The sequence below is a fragment of the Myodes glareolus genome, chromosome 3 (genome assembly GCF_982192425.1).
Source record: "Myodes glareolus chromosome 3, mMyoGla1.1, whole genome shotgun sequence".
NCBI lineage: Eukaryota > Metazoa > Chordata > Mammalia > Rodentia > Cricetidae > Myodes > Myodes glareolus.
The window spans coordinates 128727481-128743528 of record NC_142028.1 but is presented as its reverse complement, the minus strand read 5'-3'; the positions used below and the strand labels follow the sequence as shown (position 1 = coordinate 128743528).

The 16048-nt window shown below is 44.8% G+C and overlaps 1 long non-coding RNA gene across 1 annotated transcript; it reads right to left on the bottom strand.

The window, feature by feature from the left end:
* Positions 1-6323: 6323 nt before the first annotated feature.
* Positions 6324-10800, bottom strand: LOC125416391 (uncharacterized). The gene is made up of 3 exons (XR_007236870.3): positions 10444-10800; positions 7982-8247; positions 6324-6455 (listed from the first exon to the last, which is right to left on the bottom strand). It is a non-coding gene; the product is annotated as an uncharacterized LOC125416391 (long non-coding RNA).
* Between the last annotated feature and the right edge of the window lie 5248 nt (positions 10801-16048).

The following is a 16048-nucleotide window of genomic DNA, read 5'->3' as shown; positions in this document are numbered from 1 at the left end:
GAAAGTAAGTGGAATATCAGCATTCATCTTTCCCTGCTTTCTTGACTGTGGATATGATATGACCAGCTGCTTCATGCTCCTGATGCCATGTCTCCCTGATATGGTGGGCTGTAATGTCAAACTGTGAACAGAATAAGCTGTCCCTTCCTTAAGTTGCTCTTGTCATGTATATTGTAACAATGAGAAAGTAGCTGGTACAGTTTAAGTTTGGATATGAATTGGGTACCCAGGTAGGGCCTAGTTACAGAAAGCAGGTCACCAAGAACATGTCCTTAGCAGTTTTATCCTGTTTGCATTGCCTCCCTTTTCCTCTGCATCCATCACCTTCATCCTCCATCACATAACCCCCACACTGTGATATTCTGCCCATGCCTATGCTGTGAATCAACCACAGATTGTCTGAACCCTCTGAAAAGCTGAGCAAATAAATCATTTTTTTCTTTAAGTCATCTCAGGTATTCTGTCACAGTATTCTTTAAGAATGTAAATACATCTGTCTACCCTAAAACGCTATTTTAGACATGAAAGACTTACAAAATGGAGTTGGCTCAGCATCAATACAATACTGCTTGGTCTTTTCTTTTTCCCTACTAGGGAGGTTCTTATAACATCAAAAGCAATTAGGATCATGCTTCATCTGACATCCAAATTTTGGTGCATGAATTCATGAAAAAGTCACTTGTGAAGTTGCAGGGCGATTGGTAAAGAAAAGTCCCCAAACTATCTTGATACAAAATATACAGCATTAATAAACAGAAGTAAGACTTACAACAGTTTACGCCAGAATCCAACCGATCTGTCCGGACGCAGGAGCCAGGCGAAAAGAGAGCTAGCGGAGCACGTTTGCTAGGTTTATAGGCAGGCTTTTGCCTGAGGGCGGCATGCACCGAAAACAGAGTATGATTGGCTGAACTCCCCTATCACACTTGCCTGTGCCTCTGCAGTCACTGGCTCAGGCCAGAGTTACACACAGCCAGAGTCATTGTCCACTAGCTATGTTTTCCTTTTCCTTCTCCCCCAAGCCCTGTACACATGTCTATAACAGTTCCATTCTAAGATGTATGTCATTTAATGTCCAGAAATCCAGGGACTGTGGATTTCTAGAGGGGCAGTGTTTGAACTCCCAGGCATCTCAGATGCCTGCTGATGCTTCCCCCATCAGCAGGGACGTTCAGTTAAGCCCTGTCAGAGCTACCTGTCCCAGCAGAAATCATACCTCTCAGTGCGTCCCCTTTATACCTCAATGGCCACAGCTTCTGTTGACCCTGGGTAAATGACAATCTGTGGTAATAAATGTAATCCCTGTGTGGAGACAGATGGCCATTGGGGCTGGTGGCAGCTAGCCTCTGCCAACAGGTGCTGCTGGGTTCTTGACAAGCCTGGCTCCCAGATTGCAGAACAATGCTCCTCCCATAGGGACTGCTGTGACATAGAACTGGGTCACTTCTGGGGGGTTACACTTGAGGAGACTGGCTGCCTTCTGGGAGGGAAAGCAGGCCACCAGCCACTTCAAAGTGTCAGAAAAGGCAAGTTGCAGGGACTCACCTGGTAACTTTTTTCACATACGGCAGCGGGTGTTCTCTTCAGTCCCCATATTGAAAGTGGCCACCGTCAGCCTCCATATTTTGGGACCCAGTAATATGCTGGTGTCTGGGTAAAGATACAGATCACATACTGGGCCAGAGCCCAGAGAGTGAGACGCCTTGAGGAAGTATTCTCAACCTGTGGGTCGAGACCCGTAGGTGGCGAATGCCGCTTCACAGGGGTCACCCATCAGATATCTGAATATCAAATGTTTATAGTACAATTCATAATACTAGTGAAACTATAGTTATGAAGTAACAACAAAAATAATTCTATACTTGGGGTCACCACAACATGAGGAACTGTTAAGGGGCTGCAGCACTAAGGTTGAGAACCTCTACTTTAAGCGGAACATTCTCAACAGATCAAACGTAAGTACACTGTCTGATCTGTCTGCTCACTACTCCATTCAGCTCACTTTTCTGTGCTGCCTATGGACCAATATCCAATAGCAGTCAATGAATATATCCGATGAATAGTCAGAATCTTGATCCATTTTACAGTATGTAAGAACAGTGTAAAGACAGTGGACTCTCCGTGGACCGCTCTGTCGCGGGGAAAAACTGAGCATGCCACATTTGGGGACCAACGATTCTTACATATGAAGTACATATGTGATGAGTTTCATTACCTCTCCATAAGAAAGCAGTGAAATGAATTCGATCTAGCTTGCAAGGTTTGGTTGGGCAAGAAAGACAGCTAAAATGCAGTCTTTTACAAGTGTTTTACAAAGAATTATGAGTAGACTTCCCTTTTCCTTTCAAACTCCCCTCCTAAGAAGTAGGTCACAGGTGTACATGCTGTACTCTAATAAACATGGCGTTATCTACTAGGCTAGCTAAAGTCCTAAGGACGGCTTTGCACAAAAGTTTCCCTCCTGGGAACGTGCCTCTCCTTGTCACCTAGAAGCGTGGCAGCTCAAAGGCAGCCGGTTCCGGCGCCCATCTCGTTCGCTGGGTCACGCTGCCTATTGCACCAGCCACCCATTTGGTTCCGAGAGACCACAAATTGTGTTCCAGGTAGTTTGTGAAGGATCACACTGCAGTTTCTTACAACGAGTCTTCTCATAACAGTGGGCTGAGGCAAGGACAGCCTAATAAATTACCTTGCTTTTGACCTTTCAGTCCCACCGGGGATTTTTCTCGTACTGCTCAGAATGAGCACCAGCTCCACCTAGAGGCCAGTTCTCAAAAAAAAAAATACATAATGCCGCGGTATTTTTTGTTAACAGCGGACCATTTGACAACCTAGTAAGACAGTCATTAGCTGCATGTGACTCTGTTACCTTAAAGGTAGCTAGCCCAAATTGAGCTATGATAAAATTGTTGTATTTTAAAGGTCTATTATCAAAAATAACCATGACTGTTTACTCTATAATTTTATATCAATTGCATGACTAATGAATGGTATTTTGGCTACGTTACACAATACATTAATTTCACCTGTCTCCCCTCACTTTGAGTGTGTGTGCGTGCATGAATGCGTGTGTGTGTGATATGCATGTGTGTATGCTGGTGTTCTCATCCTTGTGGGCGTACTTGGAGGCCAGAGGCTGGCATGGGGATGTTTCCCTCAATCATTTCTCCATCTTATTTTTTGAGATGGAGTTTTTCATGAAACCTGGAAGCTCCTGACTGACTGCTGAGCCCCCAGGATCCAGCTGTTTCTGACCCCAGCACTGAGATCATAGGCACATGATGACACATGCAACTTTTTTGTGTTTTACATGGGTGTTGGAAAGCTGAACTAAGGTCACCGTGCTTGCATTTTAACCACTGATCCATCTCCCCAGCTTTTCTCTTCTTACTTTTTAAATGTGACTCCTAGAAAACTTAAAATGTGTGTGACTCAAATGTGTGGTTCATGCAATTATTTCTATTGGACAGCACATAGAATAAATAGAATAAATGTGATTTCACATATTTCTGAATATACATATTTGGAATCCTCTCCACATCAGGATTAAAGTGAAGAGATCCAGATTTTGCTTATGTTAGTTCCTCAGGGCCTCAGGAATTCCCAGCAAGCCCCACTACAGTCTTACGCCCCACAGCTTTACACCCTCCCAACATGTGGGTAGGGGCCCTGGAACCTTGCAGTTCAGAGTCTTTTGTGTAATAGAATAAGTGTTCATCCCTCAAAGCACAGCTTTCACTCCCTGTTGAATGTAGCAGAAATGGGAATGGGCCTGAAAAGAACTTGTCTCTTTGTGGGAAGGTGAAAGCGGACAGCTCTCCACCTCACGGGGAACTCTAGCCAGGGCTGTATACCGGAGTCCCCGGTAACTAGTCCCTCAAAGTCCCACCCCTGCAGCACACCTTAAATTCCTAGGTGTCACTGTATATTTTTAAACACAGGAAGCTATAACAGAAATGCAATAAGATGTCAGCATTCAAAACCTCTGTTTTTCTGCATTTGACACACATACATTTCTGTGATTATAATTGCTATAACCAAGACACTTGCACCAAAACAGCCTATTTTATGAGTCTAGGACTTTTAGAAAGCAGTGGAGACTTCCTATTAATCATTTACAACTCACACTTAACACAAAGGTGCAGAGGGTTTGTTTTTATGTCCACCACTGTTCTATGTGCTTCTTTATATCAAAATCCTACGAGTCTCAGAGAATGTGTGTTCTGTCATCAAACCCATTTGATAAACAAGAAAAGAGTTTCAGTGCTCACCACAGTTCACATAACCGGTAGACAGAGTCAGGGTTCAAATCCCGGCTAGGGAGCAGTGTCCGGGAATGATATGGTATTCTCCTCGACACATGGAACCCCTTTCTGTCTAAGGAAGAGCTAACCTGGCAGAAGTGAGCCAGTGTAACGGACCCTAGACCTTATCACAATTGACTCCATGATGGAAGTGCTGTTCAGACTGTAAACCAGCCAAGACGAGAACAAACACCTAATCCATAGAAGTCCACAGTTATGGGGAAGTCCCCATGCACTAACCAACTATTCTTGTTAACTAAAGTGTATCAACCCAGAATATGATTTTGTGATTAAATGCTCCCATCCCCAGAGACCTTGACTGCATCAGGGCCATGAGCAGCCCAGGCCCAGACCTCACAGCGCTGCTGAGCGGCTGAAGCCCCCACTTTACTCTGCTCGCTGCTCTCACTTCTTCATCTGTGCCCCGTGCACAGGACATGGACCATTCTGTCTCTCTCTCTCCTAGGACACACCATACATTGGCTTACCATACAGTGCCACATCTGTTCTGCGTCTTCCAGGTGAGTCCATGTTTTCTCCTCGAAGCCTGGTATGGTCCTGCATGTGGCTCTTTTTGCCCTGCTCAGTGTGTGCACTCTGTTTAAAACAAATGACTTTAGGTGAACTTACTATTTTTTGATTTTTTAAATATAAATATTCTCTAAATAACACTTTTGTAAATGATTTTATAGTTCCTCACTGCTTTAAACAATATGCTCATATGTGTAGCATGTGCCTGTCATTCCAACACTCAGGAAATGAAGGAAGGAAAATCAAAAGTTCAAGGATATTCTTGGCTACTTGGCAATTTCAAGGCTACCCTGGGCTACACAAGCCACTCCCTGTTTCTACACACCCCATTTCATAAACTAAGAACATGTATGAAAAATAACCATAAATTAAATCAGCTTAAAAAAACAATAATGTTCAACTCATAGTTTTGTGCACTAGCATTTAAAGATAAATTCTTGGTCTGGAGAGATGGCTCCGTTAGAGCAAGTACTGCATGTACTGCCTTCCAGAGGAACCAGGTTCGGTTGCCATCACCAACATTGGACTGTTCACATCTGCCCATGATTCCAGCTCCAGGGGAACCCAATGCTGCTGGTCTTCTGAGTACTTGTGTTCATATGTACACAAACACACAATTAAAAATAGTAAGGATAAATCTAAAAATAAAGCAAAGCTCTCAGTAAAGATCAGTCATCACTGGGTGCTATCTGTGCCCTCCTTTCCTGCCTGATTCAAGTGTGGTCCCAACAGTGTTTGAGAGAGCTGTCTTGTCCCAGATAGCTTCTTCATAAAATATTTAACTGCAGTTATTGGTTAAGAATGAGCTGCTTGCAGAGCATGGTGATACATGTCTTTAATCCCAGAACTTGAGAGGCAGAGGCAGGTGGCTTTCTGAGTTCAAGGTCACATTGCAGAGCTAGTTCCAGGACAGCCAGAGCTACACACACACACACACACACACACACACACACACACACACACACACACCCTGTCTTGGAAACAAAACAACAATAACAAAAAGAGAGCAGAAACATTGGCTGATGGTTTGAGAAGCAGGTGTGGTGGTGCCGTCTGCAAACCTAGCACTTGGCAAATAGAGGTAAAAGGATCAGGATTGAAGGCTCGCAACTACGAATTAAGTCTGAGGCCAGCTTTGGCTACTTGAAACTTGCTCTCAAAACAAGGCCAAGAGCAACAAAACAATAATAAAAATGATGACTAGTGAAAGCTGAAAGCCTTTGGAAGGTTGAAGGTCATTGTTGCCCTGAGAATAATTCTTTTAGATGCTGAACCGGTGCGGTGGAAAAGGACATTCAGATCCAGCAGGCAGTTCACAAAGAACTGTCTGAAACTCCTATCCAAAGCATCCAATGCTTTTCTGGCCCCACAGGCATTTGTACAAAAGTGGTGAAAGAGATGCATGCAAGCAAAACACCCATACACACAAAATTGAAACAAATATTTTATTTTAAAATCTTAATAAACTTCAACTCTGCTTCACAAAGGCTCATCCTGAAATGCTTTTATGTACCAAGGTCAAGAATCCTGACTTGATCTGAGCAGAGGTCTTGGAAAAGAACCCTCTGCCGCTGCCACTGACGTGGGGACTTGTCTTCTGAGAAAGATGTTAAAAGATTTCTGAAATAGAAAAGAAAAAGGTTTTGTTTTGTTTTGTTTCTGTTCAGTAACCTGGTGCTGACTGACCACCTGGTAATGCCAAGAGACAGTATATCTAGGATACATAAATAAATACCACAAAGAACTCAGGAATTGGTGGGCAGTGATGGCACAGGCCTTTAATCCCAGCACTCAGGAGGCAGAATTCAAGGCCTGGTCTACAGAGTGAGTTCCAGGACAGTCAGAGTTAGACAGAGAAACCTTGTCTCAAAACAACAACAACAACAAAGGAACCCATGAGTCAAGAATCACTAAGATAAGAAAGACAAAGAAGCATCATTCAAAACATAATATTGTTGGGCTCTGCAACGTCCTCCTGGAGAGTGAAGAAAAGCAAACATTGAGATGGGGTTCACAGACACAGATGTGGGCAGCATCTGAATGCAGGGAATGGCACCTTCCACTGAACTGAGGTGTAGCCCTTGCTTCTTGAGCACCTGAGCCTGCCTCCAAAGGAAGAGTGGGCCAGTCCTAAATCTTCAGAACCAGAGCACTTGGGGGTCTACTTCCTATCAGTGTATGCACCCCACAGTAAGCTTCTTGTCCAAATAAATAAATAAATGAAAGATGGAAGTTAGGTCTCTAGAGAGATCAACAAGAAAACTTACTTAGCAATCATGAGAACTGGAATTGAGATCCCAAGAGCCATATAAGAAGCTGGGCTTCCCACACACCTGTAACCCTTGCAACCCGAGTTCAGGGGCAAGTGGAGACAAGAGGACTCTGGAAGGTGCCGGCTTCTAGCTTGACTTCAATAACATGAGCCCTATGTTCTTGGAGGATCCCTGCCTCAAAGGAATAGGTGGACACTGATAGGTGAAGACACCTGGCCTCTGAACATGTTTGCAGGCACGCATGCGCACACACACACACACACACACACACAATCTTTTTCTTAAAGGGGGAAGGGCCTGGAGAGATGGCTCAGCTGTTAAGAGACTGCTCTTCCAGAGGGCTGGACTCTGGTTCCCAGCACCCATACCAGGCGGCTCATAACTGTCTTCTGCAGCAATGGATCTGGCAGCCCTCTTTCAACTTCTGAAGGCACTGTATTCAAAAACCACCACATACACACATACAAGCAATTGAAGTAAAACATAAAAGATGAGAGTCATCTTGGTCTACATCATTGTACCAACAGGAAAAAATAATTCACATGAAGTGGCTAGCACAGAACTAGGTTTTAGTCAAGGTTCAATACTGTTAGACACCATCAGTGTGATCCTATATATATGAGAGACTATGGCAGGCCCTGGTCATTCAAAAATAAACTCCATGTTCTGGGTAGGAAAGACAAACAAGCTGACAGGGCATTGTCACAGGTTGAGAATATGGACGTAGAAATACATTTATTCTTCATTTCAGTCACTTGTTCCTACAGAAGCCAGAGCTGGAAAATGCCTTCCTGCAGCCTCAGGACAATAAACAGCCCAGTCTGAAGTAAGGCCTCCTGAGTCCCATTCAGGTAAGAAGTTCCCGATATTTACCTCTCAAGGAAATGGTCCTGTGTACTTGCTCCTTCGGGCTCTTTGTCTCTGACTCTCTGTCAGTGAGCAGAGAGACTGTGTAACTGACGTCCTTGTCTGGTTCATGGGCTGAACTCATTTCTATGGAAGCGACCCCAGGACATGTCCTGGAAGCTGTGAAGCCTTCCTTCCTCTCTGGAAAGCAGCAGGGTCTGTGGATGGAGATGGCTGTAGAGGAGGGTGTCTCACGGCATCCAAAAATGGGAAGAGACTCTTCAAGAGGTGACCTGAGAGTAGAAACCCTGATAGAACAGGCTAGAGAGACTCAGTGTTTACTTCTGACAGGAACGAGTACCAGGCCTGACAAGTAGGGGCTATGGGTGTGGGCTCCCCATTAACCCTGAAGCAGTCATGCCCTAGATCAGCTGTCTTTTCAGACCCATGTGTGTAGCGATACCCACACCTACATTCTGTGCTCACATCAGTGCACACAAACACAAATGTTCCACCCACCTTGATTCACAAGTACCGAATCATGAATCCACCAGACAAGCATGCACGTGGCATGTGCACTCACACTTGTTCACACCTGCTCTCACATATGCACACCCACTCACATCCTCACACATTGGATGACATCTCACCCATAACACCTTGCTGGTCTCTCTCTGCCAATCTCCAAAAGGAAGATTTGGGCATGATTAGAAAGAATGTCTGTACAATTGGGTATCAAAAAGCTTTGTTCCCCTCTAGCATGTCAGTGGTGGCACACGCCTTTAATCCCAGCACTCGGGAGGCAGAGGTAGGTGGATCTCTGTGAGTTCAAGGACAGTCTGGTCTAAAAAAGTTTGTTCTACTCAATTACCAACTTCTAGGAGGTTCAGAGTTTTGTAATCCCTGAGACCCAATAACAGGAAGGTGTCTGCTGGATGAATAAAGTTTCAACTCTTTATCAGTGGGTTTCCTCATATTTCCCTCTGAAATACCACTGTGTCTCAATTTCAGTTTGCACACATCCTTTATCAAGTTGAATAAAGTATTCCTTAGTATGAATTTCTTTATAAAATGCTTATCTAGGGACTAGAGGGATGGCTCAGAGGTTAAGAGCATTGGCTTGCTTTTCCAGAGGACCCAAGTTTGATTTCTAGCACCCACACAATGGCTCAGAACTGTCTGTAACCCCAGTTCCAGGGGATTCAATAACTTCTTCTGGCTTCTGTGGGCACAAGGCATACAAGTGGTTCATAGACAAAACACCCATATACACAAAATAAATTAATTTTTAATTTTTAAAATGAGAAGAAGGAGGAGGATTTAAAAAAAGAGAGGGAGAGAGGTGTGACTATCCAGGCCTGGTGGGATAGGCCCGCAGTTTCAGCTGTGCTGGAACCTAAGGCAGAAAACCAGCAAACACAGCCCAGTCTGGGCTACAGAGTGAATCAGTGTCAGCCTGTATAACCTAATGAGACCTTGACTCAAATAAAAACTGTAACAGTGCATAGGGACATAGCTTGGTGGTTGAGAGTTTATCTGGCTTGTAAGAGGGCCTAGGTTCATCTTCTAGAACTGAAGGAGGAAAAAAAAGAACTGTGGGGATTCACAAGAACAAAAGGTTTACAATGTAACTCAATGATAGTGTGCTTACCTTTCATGTGCAGGGCCTAGAGTTGAACCCCCTGTGCCACATAGAAAGGGAAGGAGGGAGGGAAGGAGGGCGGAGGGGAGGGAAGAGAAAAGGCACACATGGCACTTGCCTACCCTGTGCCCCAGGTCCTGGGCAGTTTCTACAGTCAGTGAGTAAGCTGCCTTTTAGGATAGAGGCTGCTCAAAGTAGTAATTATGTGTGAATTCCTATTGGGCCAGTACTTAGCAACGGCAGTCCATCTTCCAAAGCCTGCAAGAGAACTGTGGATTGGAACTGCAAAGTGGGCTCCTAGTTAGCATAATGCTAACCAGACAACCTTGGACTGAAACTCGCTCAAGCACCCTCCTGACAACGCAAAGTTGAGGCTCATTCAAGGGCCCACCTGGTGACCCTGAAGAGAACAGCTCTTGCAGTCAGAATTGGGGCAGTGCCCCACTCCACCCCCACCCGCCTCGTTTCTCAAGTCTTCCTTCTTCTCAGACACAGGAGAGGGACGGTCTCCCTACAGGTACCTCAACTAGTGCTTGAACTAAATGAAACTGCCATCTCTGAAAGTTAAAGGAACGACCGACTGTTGGCCATTTTATCTGGTTCAGACGAATACTCCCCACACCACCAAAAAAACAGGTTTTCCCAGCTGCCGTTGTCCTCCAGCATCAAGCAATCACTGGGTCCATGATACACTAGGAGCCAAACAGACCAGCAGACCAACCAAAGGGTGCTAACAAAACATTCCTATTTGGATCTTTTCAGGGTTTCTAGGAAACAAGCAGAGAAAAACCTGCCATGGAGCACAATTTCCACCCTCCATGTGAAATCTGCCTTAACCCACCTTTACCTGGGGTTGAGAAAGAAAGTTCAGCTGAGTCAGGTGGTGATGTTCAGGGACATATTCTGGAGGATGCATGTCTCAGGACAGAGTAGCAGCTGGCAGCTGCAGAAAAAAAAAAACAGAGTATCTTTCCATAAGAACTGGCAGAGTATATGCTTGATAAAGACCTGCCTTTGGGAAACTTCAGTTTTATCCACCTACACACACAGCAACATCATTCACATTAGCCAGACGGTGGGGACAACCCGACCGTGGTGAATGAATACAGCAATGGTCTGTACATACAGTGGAATATTTTCAGCCTTAAAGGGTAAGGAAACTCAGACACCTACTCCCACATGGAAAAAGCCTGAAGATGTTACATTATGTTAAAGGGCAAAGGCTGCGTGGTTCCCTTTATTTGAGTTATAAACGCTGTGAGGTCACAGAGGCAGAACAGAATGCACAGCGGTAGCTGCCAGGGACTGCAGAAAGGAAGGAATCAGGAGTATAGAATTTCACTTTCTCAAGATAAAGAGTTCTGGACATTGGCTGCACAGCCCTATAATTGTATTTAACACTGCTGAATTCCATACTCTGAAATGGTTAACACAATCAACTTTATGATATGTGGTATACGTGTGTGTTATGAACACACATCTGTGCGTACATTTGGGAACCACAGGAAGACATCGAATGTCCTGCTCTATGATTCACCACCTTATTCCCTTGAGACAGGGTCTCTCACTGAATCTTCAGCTAGCCTGATAGCCAGGGAGTCCCAGTGATCCTCCTGTTTCTGCATGAATGACTATGTCCAGGTTTTTACATGGTTTCCAGGCTCTCGCAGTTTGAACTCGGGTCCTCAAGCTGGCGTAACAAGCACTTTTTACCACTTAAGTTATCTCCTCCAGCCCCAACTACGTGTATTTCACTAATTTAATAGTTGTTTTATTTTATTTTAAATTGTGAGAGAATGTGTATGGTGGTATGTGGTGGTGTGTGTGGGTGTCTGGAAACTATGAGAGGGTATTGGTTTGCCGGGAGTTGGAGTTACAAGCTGCCTGACATAGGTCTTGGGAACCAAACCTGGGTCCTCTGAAACGCCAGCAGGCACTCTTAACCATCAAGTCATCACTCCTGCCCCACACAATTTTGTTTTTCTTAATGTTTTCTTTGAGACTGAGTCTTATGTAGCCAAGAATGACCTTGAATCTCCTGCCTTTACCCACCCACCCCCCCATGAGCTGGGATTAAAGGCATTTCATCATACCATGTTCATGTGTTACTAGGGATTGATACCTAGGGCCTCATGCTTGCTAAGCAAGCACTCAAACAACTGAGTCATATCCCCTGCCTTTCCATGACTTTAATTGTGATCTGTTGCCATTTGATGACTGGGACATGGATAACCCTGTTCTTCAGGCCAGTCTGTCCTATGGGTCAGTTTGAACATCTGGTCTCAGAGGTTGGTGCAGCTTTGACAGGAACACATAGAGTCTCCTCCTACAGGATGAGGTGTGTGAGTCCTTGGTAGCGGCAGTGGACTGAACGGATGAGTGCTGCCCTTCTTAACCCTGGCCTCAGCAACGAATGGATCCACAGCCACACAAAAGCAAAACATTCTCTCTCAGCTGTCTGTAGACCTGATGTTTGCTCTGGCTGAGCTGCAGGATTGTCCAGGTAGGAAATAAGGTATAGCTATGGTAGGCTAAACAACAGCCCTATAAAAACACCCACATCCTAGTTTAGGAACCAGTGAGTGAAAAAAGGATTTGCACATGTGCTCCGGTGAAGGATCCTGTGATGGGGAGATGATCTTAGGTTGTCTGAATAGGCCTAGATATATTCACAAGGGTTGGAAGAAGGCAGAAAAGGCTGAGGAGAGGTGTTGTAGATTGCTGCCATCCAAGTATAACCGTCTGACTTCAAAGAGCAGCTGAGATCACTTTCAAGAGACCTTCAGAACTGGACCTGTTGAATGTTGATGCTCCCTCAAAAAAGAGGGGGTAAAGAGGATCACTGGACCTTTATCTGAGATTCTGACCACAATCCCTCCTAGACCTTCCAGCCTGCTATATATTATTCTGCCCTGATTGCATGTGACTTCATGGCCCTGGGAGGGGCTACAGTCTATAGGCCATAGAAGGTTAACTGAAGGGGTGATTCCGTCAAGCTGGAATGAGACTTCACAGTGATGTAGTTGCTTTGGGGTCCCCCATACTCCTGTAAGTAACTCTTCATCCATGCACTAAAAGAAAGCCCAATAAGATCATTGGCTTTCTAAGTTAATAAACTTTTAACTGGGGGTTTCTCTCCTGTCCACCAGTTCCCAAATAACCACTCTGAGGCTTAATATTAATTACAAACTATTTGAGCTATTAGCAAATGCTTATTATTAACTAGCTCTTACAACTTAAATTAACCCATTTCTATTCTATATTTTACCATGAGACTTGTAGTTTGTTACCTCACATCTTGCTTCCCCAGTGGCTGCTCCCAGTTCTGCCTTCTTTCTCCCTGTATTTTTGTTTGGATTTCCTGCCTGGCTATATTCTGCCTGGCTATTGGCCAAATCAGCTTCTTATTAACCAATGGTAATAAAATATATTCACAGTATACAGAGGGGCATCCCACATCATCTCCCCATTTCTGTTTATTTAATAATAAGGGTTTAACTTTAACGTATTAAAATTTTATATAACTAAACAGGTATCAAGCAAGAATTACAGTTATAATGTTTAGTCTATTTGTATTTGGCAAAAATAAAGAAAATACACTATCATCTATTCTATATTTCAGATTCATTCATTTTGAGGAGACAGGGGAGAAGGGGCTTGTCAGATCCAGGGGCCCAAAACAAGCAACCACAGACTCTGAAATAGACTGGTGTTGGTGCCCTGAAACAAGAGGTCTCTGGGGAAAGAGTTCCTGAAACACAAGGTTGTGGTAAAGGTAAAGGTGCCACATCACTGCTGACTCTGAAGACAGAAAAGCTGTTGACCCCCAAGTGAAGGAATGCAGCTTTAGAAGCTGGGAAGGGAGGGACAAGGAACCATACTCTCCCTAGAGTCTCTGGGGCAGGGTAACCCTCAGTGAACCTGTTTTCAATCTTCAAATCAACAGAACTCTAAGAGAATAAACACTTTAAGTTGTCAGGGAATGTGTTATAGCAGCCAGAGGAAACTAATACACTCCAGAAGAGAAGCTGACTGGTCCCTGATCGCTCTCTCCAGCATACTTCATAAACTTCAGAAAAAGATGGGTAGACAGTCTATACTCACAGGAATACAGGCTCTTAGGTGCATCCCAAATTCTCTGAGACTCTTTTGAAGCTAGGAGAACAGAGGCCTAGAAGAAGAAGCATGGTACATTCTCTAGCAAGGGAAAGGAACATGAGCGAGTCTGTGGCTCCTTGTGAGCTGGAACATATGCAATAGGAATCCTGAGACGCTACCCTTGGGATGCAGTCATCCAGATGAGTAAGGTCGTGTTCAGGAGCAAGAAAAGACATCAGGGTCCTGATGGTGGTGAGGCCCACACGGAGGATGAACCTGGAGCTTAGGAATAGAATCAACATCTCAAACTTCTAGAAAATGCAAAGTCTCTAGTTGATTGAATCCTTGAAGCTGCTGAGAGTCCTTACTGTGACAGTTCTCTGCCCCAGTCTGGTCCCCAGCCTAGCCTTGTCTCCAGCCAGTTCCCTCACAACCACCAACACCTGAGCATCCACCATGTGCAGCATGTTCCACGGGCTCTTCTAAAGAACTTCATTACTTTCCTTTGATCATTCAGACTCGTTGCCTCACACATTTCATTCTTTTTTTCTTGACTACATCTCTGGACTGCCTGAAGGCATTGTGTGAAGCATGATACATTAATAAATAAACAAGCCCCCAGACAGTGTGGTAAATGCCTGTGATCTCAGCTTTCAGAAAGGTGGGCAGTAGGGTTGTTGTAAATTCAAGGCCAGCTGGGCTACACAGAGAGAGCCTATCAATAAAAAGAAGGGTGCTGGGGAGATTGCCCAGTGAGTAACATGTTTAGTGCTTGACTGCAATCCCAGTGCTCACACAAGGAGATGGGAGGCAAAGTTCAAAGGTCATTTAACCTACAGTGTGAGGCAGTGAATGACAGAAACCCTACCTCAAACAAAATGGAAACAAATCAGTTGTGCTCTGACCATCACGTGAACACTGTGACACACCTGCCTGCTATCTATGTCTCTCATCTTACACACACACACACAATTACCAAGAAAGATAATCAAAATGAACAAAAATTTCTGCAGCTGGGTGTTCATGGTACATGACACTAACCCTAGCACAAGTCCGTGTGTGCGTACGTTGACCTGTGTGCCACTGTGGACTGCTGTGCTCTGGGCATGTCATGGTCATAACTATCCTGAATTCAGAGAAACCGTGATAAGTCACAAGAGACCTTCACCATATTGGAATCCCCTAACATTCCCTCCCAAGGGGGAGGGAGGGTCCACTCCCTCTTGGGGAGTGGGTCATAAGATGGGATATGGAACTCCACCCCTCATGAAGGATAACCATTGAGGGGGAGCAGAGACTGTTCTTTAGTGATGTAACTGTCCCTAAGTTGCTCATGCTCTTGTATTTTACCCCTAACCCATGCTTCTCAAAGTAAGCCCAGTTAAACTCACTGGTTCATCAGGTTGGACTTGGTTGGGTCATGTTTTTGACCTGTCGTTGGGGCTCTGTTGGCTAAATAAACATTAGTACATGGTTCCCCAGGAAAATCAGATGCCTCACTGAAGTAACATTGTGTATGTGTGGCCTTTCTATGAGTTCCTCTGTTAAACCTCAGATAAAGGAATGACTAGTCAGATTTTCTCACTGCTAGCTGATTCTGGACAAGCTCAGTACCCACTTAAAGGGCCCTTTGCCTCTCTTTGGGTGCTGTCATTTTTCCTACCTAGGGTTTTGTCTCAGGCTCCAGGTGTGTGCCATGGAGATAGGGAGAAGTGAGTCCACAGGCTGTCCAAAGAGAACCTGGAGAGAATCCTGACATAGACCAAGGTGTGGGCAGCTCTGATGTAACCTTAAGGTCTAGAATTCTGAATCTGCAGTCCAGTTCCTTACCTGGGAGCCAGAGAAGGGGCGGCCTCTGGTGGCTCAGGAGAAGCCAGCAGCGTTAGGATGTAGGGTTAAAGGCCGTAGCCATAACATCCACGGGGAAGCTAAGCATGAAAGTCACCCAATTTCGACAAAGTCAATGAAAACTTTCAAATGAATGAGCATATGTCGCTAATTTTTCTGTGACCTCTGAGAGGGAAGGGGCAGGCAGTGGCACAAGAGCCTGCTTTGCCTGCTTCTGTCAGGAGGTACAGAGGGTTAAAAAACAACAACCCAAATCCCTGCTCAGATCTCCTTTGTGTGCCCTGCTTTCCCTCAGGCTGCACAGCCTCCTTAGCCTTGGCCAGAAGCTGGTGACCCTGAGCAATGGCTTAACCTTCTGCAGGTGGCTTTCTCTCAGAGGGAGGAAATGTTTGCTGTTAATGATGACAATGGCTTCCATTTATCAAGCAACGTTCCACTGCCAGGTTTAATGCTGAGAACTCAACACATGTTTTCATTTAAGCCTTTCAACACCTCTATAACATAGA